At 39.9% G+C, this 9,627-nt stretch overlaps 1 pseudogene; it reads right to left on the bottom strand.

Annotated features, from left to right (window-relative positions):
• Nucleotides 1-219: 219 nt before the first annotated feature.
• On the bottom strand, nt 220-8,648 carry LOC120742812 (annotated as a pseudogene).
• Nucleotides 8,649-9,627: the final 979 nt, after the last annotated feature.

Here is a 9,627-nt window from a genome sequence, read left to right as displayed (position 1 = left end):
ACCAGGGAGGATATGAAAAGCGGCAGGTTAGCCTTCTTAGACTGTGAGATTTCCATCAGTAATGGGGGACATCTAAAAGCTGACATGTACCGTAAACCTACACATACGGATCAGTATTTAAGGTTTGACTCTCATCATCCACTGGAGCACAAACTGGGTGTCATTAGGACGCTACAACAAAGAGCGAACACCATCCCCACTAACACAGCGGAAACCTGCAGTCAGCTGAGACTGAAAAAGTCACTTGGATGAATGACGAAATGTTTCTCCCACTGAAAACGCTACGCCCAGATGAACAGAATAAACTTTTGGAGATTTAATTTCCTGGATGATCGAGAATCCATCAAGACATAATAGTGGAGGGCACAATTCTAACAACAGCGTAATTCTAGGTGTTTAATGTGAGTATCACCGTACTTATAAGAATAATTGTATAAAACAGTGTTCATGTTAAAAGATGGATGTAAAGGCGATGAGCTGAAATGCTGATACAAGTGGAACGTCTTTGCTTTCTGAAATTGATCATTTATAATGTCATTTATAATACAATTTTTAAAAAGATTTTGAATGCTGCAGAACCCATCACAGTTTTTGGATTTGTTAATTGCTAACCTGATTTTTTTCTTAAGTAGAATCAACATTTCAAAACTAAAGCTATGATCACATATTTACTTACAGAGCTTGGTTGGAGGCTTTGACCACTGGCAGCAGCCTCAGAAGAGCCTCCTCTGAAGCAGAGTATTTCTTCAGGTCAAACACATCCAGATCTTCTTCTGATGACAGTAAGATGAAGACCAGAGCTGACCACTGAGCAGGAGACAGATAATTTGCGGAGAGAAGTCCTGTACTCATGCGCTGTTGGATCTCCTCCACTAGAGAACAGTCATTCAGTTCATTCAGACAGTGGAACAGATTGATGCTTTTCTCTGCAGACAGATTCTCACTGAGCTTCTCCTTGATGTACTGGACTGTTTTCTTATTGGACTGTGAGTTACTTCCTGTCTGTGTCAGCAGGCCTCGTAGAAGAGTTTGACTGGTCTGCAGTGAAAGACCCAGGAGGAAGCGGAGGAACAAGTCCAGGTGTCCATTTTGACTCTGTAAGGTCTTGTTCACAGCAGTCTGGTAGAAGAGATTCTCTGAATATTCTTTCATTTCAGACTTCTGGGATGTTGTTTGTTGTTGTTCCATCAGATTGAGTCCAGAGTTGATGAAGGTCAGATGGACATGAAGAGCAGCCAGAAACTCCTGAACACTCAGGTGGATGAAGCAGAACACCTTGTCCTGGTACAGTCCTCTCTCCTCTTTAAAGATCTGTGTGAACACTCCTGAGTACACTGAGGCTGCTGTGATATCGATGCCACACTCTGTCAGGTCTGATTCATAGAAGATCAGGTTTCCTTTCTGCAGCTGATCAAAAGCCAGTTTTCCCAGAGACTCAATCATCTTCCTGCTCTCTGGACTCCAGTGTGGATCTGTCTCAGCTCCTCCATCATACTTGACCTTCTTCACCTTGGCCTGAACCACCAGGAAGTGGATGTACATCTCAGTCAGGGTCTTAGGCAGCTCTCCTCCCTCTCTGGTTTCCAGCACATCCTCCAGAACTGTAGCAGTGATCCAGCAGAAGACTGGGATGTGGCACATGATGTGGAGGCTTCGTGATGTCTTGATGTGGGAGATGACCCTGCTGGCCTGCTCCTCATCTCTGAATCTCTTCCTGAAGTACTCCTCCTTCTGTGGGTCAATGAACCCTCTGATCTCTGTCACTCTGCCAACACACTGTGGATGGATCTGATTGGCTGCTGCAGGTCGTGTGGTTATCCAGAGGCGAGCAGAGGGAAGCAGTTTCCCCCTGATGAGGTTTATCAGCAGCACATCCACTGAGGTGGACTTTCTAGGGTCAGTTAGGATTGTAGTTTTGTGGAAGTCCAGAGGAGGTCGACACTCATCCAGACCATCAAAGATGAACACAACCTGGAAGTCTTCAAAGCTGCAGATTCCTGCTTCTTTGGTTTCAGTAAAGAAGTGATGAACAAGTCCCACCAAGCTGAACTTTTCCTCTTTCAGCACATTCAGCTCTCTGAAAGTGAATGGAAATATGAACTGGATGTGCTGGTTGGCTTTGTCTTCAGCCCAGTCCAGGGTGTATTTCTGTGTTAAGACTGTTTTCCCAATGCCAGCCACTCCCTTTGTCAGCACTGTTCTGATTGGTTTATTTCTTCCAGGTGAGGCTTTAAAGATGTCCTCTTGTCTGATTGTTGTTTCTGGTCTGTCTGGTTTCCTGGATGCTGTTTCAATCTGTATGACCTCATGTTCATTATTGACCTCTGCAGTCCCTCCCTCTGTGATGTAGAGCTCTGTGTAGATCTGATTCAGAAGGGTTGGGTTTCCTGCTTTAGCGATCCCCTCAAACACACACTGGAACTGCTCTACCAGGTTAGACTTGAATTTAAGCTGACAGTTTTGAAGAGCCTCTGAATTTGAAACAGAAGATGATATGATTGGCCAATTGCGGTTTATGTAGTGTGAATAACTTCATTTATTTGCCCTCTTGGTAACTTTTGTTTAGATCTCATCAGATATTTAGGATTTTTTGAACTATTGTCCAAAAAACTAGTTCATGCATTTATTACTTCCAGGCTGGACTACTGTAATTCATTATTATCAGGATGTCCAAAAAACTCACTGAAAAGCCTTCAACTAATCCAAAATGCTGCAGCAAGAGTCCTGACAGGGACTAGAAAGAGAGAGCATATTTCTCCTGTTTTGGCTTCCCTTCATTGGCTTCCTGTCAAATCCAGAATTGAATCCAAAATCCTGCTCCTCACATACAAGGTCTTAAATAATCAGGCCCCATCTTATCTCAATGACCTTGTAGTACCATATCACCCTATTAGAGCACTTCTCTCTCGCTCTGCAGGCCTACTTGTTGTTCCTAGAGTATTTAAAAGTAGAATGGGAGGGAGAGCCTTCAGTTTTCAGGCCCCTCTTCTGTGGAACCAGCTTCCAGTTTGGATTCAGGAGACAGACACTATCTCTACTTTTAAGATTAGGCTTCAAACTTTCCTTTTTGCTAAAGTATATAGTTAGGGCTGGACCAGGTGACCCTGAATCCTCCCTTAGTTATGCTGCAATAGATGTAGGCTGCCGGGGATTCCCATGATGCATTGAGTTTTTCCTTTCCAGTCACCTTTCTCACTCACTATGTGTTAACAGACCTCTCTGCATTGAATCATATCTGTTATTAACCTCTGTCTCTCTTCCACAGCATGTCTTTATCCTGTCTTCCTTCTCTCACCCCAACCAAGTCAGCAGCAGATGGCCGCCCCTCCCTGAGCCTGGTTCTGCCAGAGGTTTCTTCCTGTTAAAAGGGAGTTTTTCCTTCCCACTGTCGCCAAAGTGCTTGCTCATAGGGGGTCATATGATTGTTGGGTTTTTTTTCTCTGTATCTATGAAGCGCCTTGAGGCGACTTATGTTGTGATTTGGCGCTATATAAATAAAATTGAATTGAATTGAAAAATTCTATTTTTAATCATTTCAATTTATTTAACATTAAATTGCAAGAACAGACACCCCAATGTGCTTTATATTGTGAAGTAAAGACTACAATAATATAGAGAAAACTCCAAAATTCAAAGGACCCCAGTGATTTGATGACAGTGGTCTGATCATTTAGTAATTAATTCTTTACATAGGGTTGTTTGGTTTTTTTTACATTTTGTAAAGTACCTTCTGCTTAATCAGTGGGAAATTTGTAGTGTATCATTTATTTTTTTAAGAATTTCGGGGTGTGCTAGCTAAGCTTGACCTTCAGATAAGCATACCCATGTTTCAGCTGTCTCAGCCTGACACTCTCTGACTCAAGGTGTGAAGTTGTTAGTCACTTCTTGTTCTCATTCAGTGAATATACAGGTAGAAATGTCATAGAATTTGAGATTGTGTTCTAGACTGCTGAAGAAAAATCATATAGAGTAGGCTCAGAAAGTATCCATATCCCCCCTTCACTTTTTTCACTTTTCTTATGTTGCAGCCTGATGCTATAGTCACTGAAATGACTTAGTCCCCTCGTTAAAGAACAGAACTTTTTGTAATTGCAGTCTCAAATCTTTTTGAGAATGATGGAGATTTTCTACTATTCTTCTTTGCAAATCCTCTCAGACTCAGCCAGGATGGAACTGTCAGAGAGCCACATTTTCAGGTCTCGACAGAGGTGTTTGATCGGGTTGAAGTCAGGGCTCTCAGTGAGTTACTCTAGAACATTTGAAGAGTTGTCCCAAAGCCACAGCTGTGATGTCTTTATGTAATTATATTTATGTCATAAAAAAAACAAAATTAGATATGTACACAAAGTAGAACTCATGCACTTTTGAGTGTCTGCTTTACATGCACTGTTACAGTTTTACACACTCGCAGGCAGCTCTCTGCACTGGGAGAAAAATTCCTGCTCATGGAAAAGACTTTGTTTTGACTGTTTGGATGTGGAGCCCAAAGAAGGTCAGGATTCTAATGTGATTGGTCAGTGGCAGCGACTGAAAAAATGTTTTAACCATATTTTGTTTAAATTTGAAAAAATGACTTTTGCTGAATAAATCATCAGCAGTTATTTTTTGCTGTGCAGCTTTGGAAATACTGACAAGTGGCACTGGATGATTTAATGTTAAAGAAATATTTTAAACCAGAAGATTCAGAGGCAAGTTCTGAAGCCTGTGCACGGCTGGCCCATTAATCTATTGTACAGTATTACATACTGTAACTTCTATGAGTAAAGTAAATCATCATAATGAGAAGCACACATCACTCCAAAGAAAATTGTTTCTTAGTTAACTGAGTAAACTTGATGTTATAAAATGTGAAAAAAAAATTAAAAATGTGCTTATGTTCTTGTCTTTGAGTGTGCTTCACTCGGTGAAAAGGCCATCCTCCTGTGGACTCCACCTCCATAAAGTCAAAAATAACTCTATTGGTAGAAACAGGATTTCTCTCCGACCGCAGAGAGCTACCTGCGAGAAAACTGTAACAAAGCAAAGCAGACACTTCAACAATGGCTTCATTGTGCGTGCGGCTTTAACCTTAGGGTTATTTGTTTTTTTTTTTTTTTGGGGGGGGGGGGGGGTTGTTATTAATTTTTGATTTGCTTTGAGAAGTTTAAACAAATAACATCCTGCAGAACACAGTGTTAAAATATTTAATATATTTTTTTCATTCATTCATATCACTTTACTTAATAAAACATTAATACACTTCTAAAAACTCTGGTTTGAAATGCAAACCTAGAGCATCACATGTATGACTATTTCTGAGTCCAATCATGTTATTTGTTTTTCTAGATTTTTTATAATCTGCTATGAACCATCCTCACATCTCATCTAAAACCCTGTAACCAATGTTCCCTCTAATTTTTCATGTGTCTGAGCGAGCACACAAACTCCCTGAGTGGTCACTTGGACCACTGTGAGCGACAGCAGACATGTGCACTGTGGTCACACCAGCATCGAATCCATGCAAGTAACATGGTTTATTAAAATACTCAAATTACAGCATTTATGTTAGACTACTTTTAATTAACTGCTTTAGCCCACTTACAATGAAAATGTAAAAAAAAAAAATCTAGCCATTGGCCCGTGTAGTATGTTAACACTAGTAAAAATAACTTGAACTCCAATTTCGAAAACACAACTTTGTTAAAACAAATTTTTTTATAAAGCTCTGAGTTGCATAATGAGTGTGTGGTCTGGGAGAGAGTCTGTAACTCTATGTCTGCAAAATATAGTAAATAATGACCAATGCTGGGCAATAAATTATATGCGCTAAACGTCGCAAATCTCTCACATCTCAGAACACCGCCGTCACTCCTAAAACTTCCCTCCGTTTCTTAACAACTAGATGCCACGTTGCCATACCATTTTTTGATTGGTCGACATGGTACTTTTTTTTGGATGAATAGGAAAGAGAGAGGGGGGTTTGGCTTTTCCCACAGGCTTTCAAGCCTTTTTTCTTATAAAATGACGTTTTTACCGTTTCTTCCCGCAGTAAATATAAACAACGATAATATTCAGGAAGAAAACCAAACATTGCATATTTTTTTTATCACAACTCTGTTTTTACGTGGCCGATCAACACAATTTAAAAACTGGTATAAAGTCCACACTTTTTCCATCAATTGTTCCGTCTGTCCTGCTCACATCTCCAATGGTTGTACACGTTGTCATTAACGTGGCTTCACTCCGCATCAGCCACGCCGCTTTGCTCGCTAAAACTCCAGTGTCAGCACATAAGGATGCTGTCATAGCCTGTCAACGATGTTGATTGGCTGCGTATATACGAGTGTGAATCGCATCATTGCTATGGGATAAGGTGGCATCGTTCTAATCCCATACTGGATAAGCCAGTCACTTACTGACTAACACTGCAAAACAGAATTGTTAAAGTATTAATTTTAATTTAAATTCAGGTTAAATTATTATTTTTTTTGTGCGCTACGCAGATTTTTTGTACGCAGAGACCGTGCCAGCAGTGCGCAATTGCGCACGTGCGCAGCTTAGAGGGAACATTGCCTGTAACTATGTCCTCTGTTTTATTTTTGTTTGCTGTTACATGCAGTGAACTAATGTTAGACATTATTAACCCTTTAAGACCTACCATAGAACCAAGTCTGCCAGAGGTTATATTATATTTTTATATGCTGTGGAGCCATTTTTGGGAGCATTTCAAGTTGATATACATCAATACAACCATTATAGCCCAAATTTTAATAATATGCATGCATTAAGTGCATAGTAATTACATAAATTGCAAAAAAGTGCAATAAACTACAAAATAATTTTTAAATTGTTTTTGTTTTTTTAACATATATTTCTAGAGAAATTTAAGAGGCTTATCCCTCAAAACTGTAAATACAAAAAAGTTGCACAAAATAGTTTCCCACCACAGGAACAAACAACTAAATTCTTACCTTCTGATAAACGCGATGAAACTTCCTGGGCTGACGGACTTCCTGTTGGAGGAAAGTGTCTCTTGAATTATGAACTGGTCTCTTTAAAAATGAAAACCTGCTTCACTTCAAAATAATGTAAATATAACACTTGTACTAAAAGAACCTGATTAGAGAGACGCAAAATTAAAAAGTCAGACTAAAACTGTTTAATACCTTCATAATAGAGCTAGGCGATATGGCCTGAAATCCATATAATTGGAATCACGTGCGGTAACGATATATATTGCAATATATTCTTTTCTTCTGTATAACGTATTTTCCACACTATAAGGCACACTATAAATCCATTAATTTTCTCAAAAATCGAGAGTGTGCCTTATGAATGAATTCTGGTTGTGCTTATTGACCTCGAACCGATTTGGGCGTGCAGAAATCTATTAAAAAATGTTTAAGTAGAACTTTGGTGAGCCGCACTGCTTCCTGCCGTAGTGAGGAGCTTTGCGGAGTAATCTGGTTGCAAAACTCCGTCCGCTTCAGGTCCCAAAGTCAAACGAACACTGACAGTTAAAGACGGTGTAAATTCTTTGATTTTTAATAAAATCATCAGCGTTGCTGCTTTAGCAGGTGTAACAATTAAGTTTTACATCAAGGCATCCATGGAAACAGAATTTATTAAATTTAACGGAGTTACAAGTTAACAGTAACTAAACATGACATACCATGTTCTGACTCAGAGATTTTTGAAAGTAATTCAAACGTACAGCTCTGCTACCACTTCCAACATAAATGAAGACAGAAAACTAAACAGCAGTGGCGTTTGCAGGGTTACTGAAGTTGGGCTACCTGGTATATAATGTTGTGCTACGTGATTGCTAGCAACACAGCTATGTTAGCATATCATTAGCACAGTGAAGCTGGAGGATGAACGCTAACTTTATTTTCTCCACTCGATAAAAGTTAACGTGAGGGACTCTGGTGGTCAGGGACAAATGCAGTCGCATAGCAGGATGCTATACACGGGCCAAACTTCAGTCAGGAGAACAACTGAGATCATTCATCCACAATACGAGGTTAGTTATTAATATACTGCAACAACATGGGAACAGAGCAGCTGCGAGAGAATTCAACATTAATGAATCAATGTTATGGAAGTGGAAGAAGCGCAGTTTTTGGCTTTCCACATATTTCAAAAGTGTTTCATCTCTTTGCTATAACTGTCGCCCGCCATAATTTGCAGATGATAATGGTTGTAGCCGCTGCGATGCTTTCAACCAAAACAGACGCAGCTTGATGACATCATCAACATGCGCTATATAGTCAAAATCTCTATCGTTGGCCAAATTTATATCGCTTCTATCGTATATCGTTTATATTGCACACCCCTACTTCATAAAATAAATTGTGACGATGTTGTGTCTGCATACCGTGTTTGCATATCTGTGTCTGCATACCGTGAGTGTTTGTTTCTCTTTCCTCTGACTGACCTGCATTCATCTTCTTTAAAATCGACCTCGCCACCTCGATCACGTGGTCTGAATACGCCTGCACCATCACTTCTACTGTTTTCAGTCTGTCTGCGTTCTCCAGCAGGCTCTTATAGATTTTGGTGAAGTCACCTCCAGGTTCATACTGCAGGTAAAAGTGGAAAAGCTTCAGCTCCTCCTCTCCCAGTTTCTTCAACATTTCAAGCAGCTGCACTGGTGAGGGCTTCTCCATCTCTGACTGTAAAACATGAGAATATGTGAATCACGGTTTCATCTCATCTATTTTTTTTTAAACTTATTTACTATAGTTCACAGCAGATTACATGTTTAATCTGAATTATGGGAGACACCTGCCTAGTCACTGTTTCAGGGCTCCTCCTCAGTGGAGCTGCTGTCGTGTTTCCAGTTTCATTTATTGTGAACTGTGTTGCTGTTTTGCTCCTGTTGTTCTGCCTCACCTCGTTGGGGCTTTGGATTTGTTTTGGTTTTATTTAGCCAATTCTGAACTATTGTCTGCACTCCTGTTTCTGTGGCTGGCTAGAGTGATCTTCTGCCGCATATCATCAAATATTGCCTCCGCTTGCTTCTCCCAGTTTGCGGGGAGCTGCACTGGACTATGATCGAGGCTTGAACAATTATAGCCAGTAAAAGCTTGGTTGGACTCGTGGGGTGCAAGTTTCGTATGCATGTGCATGTGTGCGGTTTGTTTTATTATAGATTAAAGTTTTTTTATTTCTTTTTTTTATGATCTGTAGCGAGCTTGTGGCTCAGTGTCATTTTATTCTTTTAGCGTGTTGTCCCATGCTTTTATATATTTTTTGTGAACGGAAGATGCTCCAGTTGCCCTGGGACCATAGGTGGTTGGTCGTCTTCACACTTTCCTTTGTACAGCACTAGGTGCAGGCTATAGTGTTTGTTCTCTTTCCGTGTGATTTTCTTTTGGATCCACAGCTGCTGCTAAGTCCTAGTTCAGTGATTGTTTTATTGTAATTTAGGACACTGTCAACAACAACAACGCTGCATTCAGTTGTCTTATTGTTTTATTCATTATTTTATTCAGATTACCTTAGATTAGATAAAAATTTATTAATCCCTCTGTGTTATAAAACTGTGTTATTATTTGAGCTAACCTGTCTCAGGGTGCATCCTTGAACTTTTTATTTGCTTTTATCCCCCTTTTTAAAAAAATAAATATATTTCCTGGGGGTGAA

The sequence above is a fragment of the Simochromis diagramma genome, unplaced genomic scaffold, assembly GCF_900408965.1.
Source record: "Simochromis diagramma unplaced genomic scaffold, fSimDia1.1 OVJJ01000742.1, whole genome shotgun sequence".
Classification (NCBI taxonomy): Eukaryota; Metazoa; Chordata; class Actinopteri; order Cichliformes; family Cichlidae; genus Simochromis; species Simochromis diagramma.
This window is presented reverse-complemented; position numbering and strand designations above follow the sequence as displayed.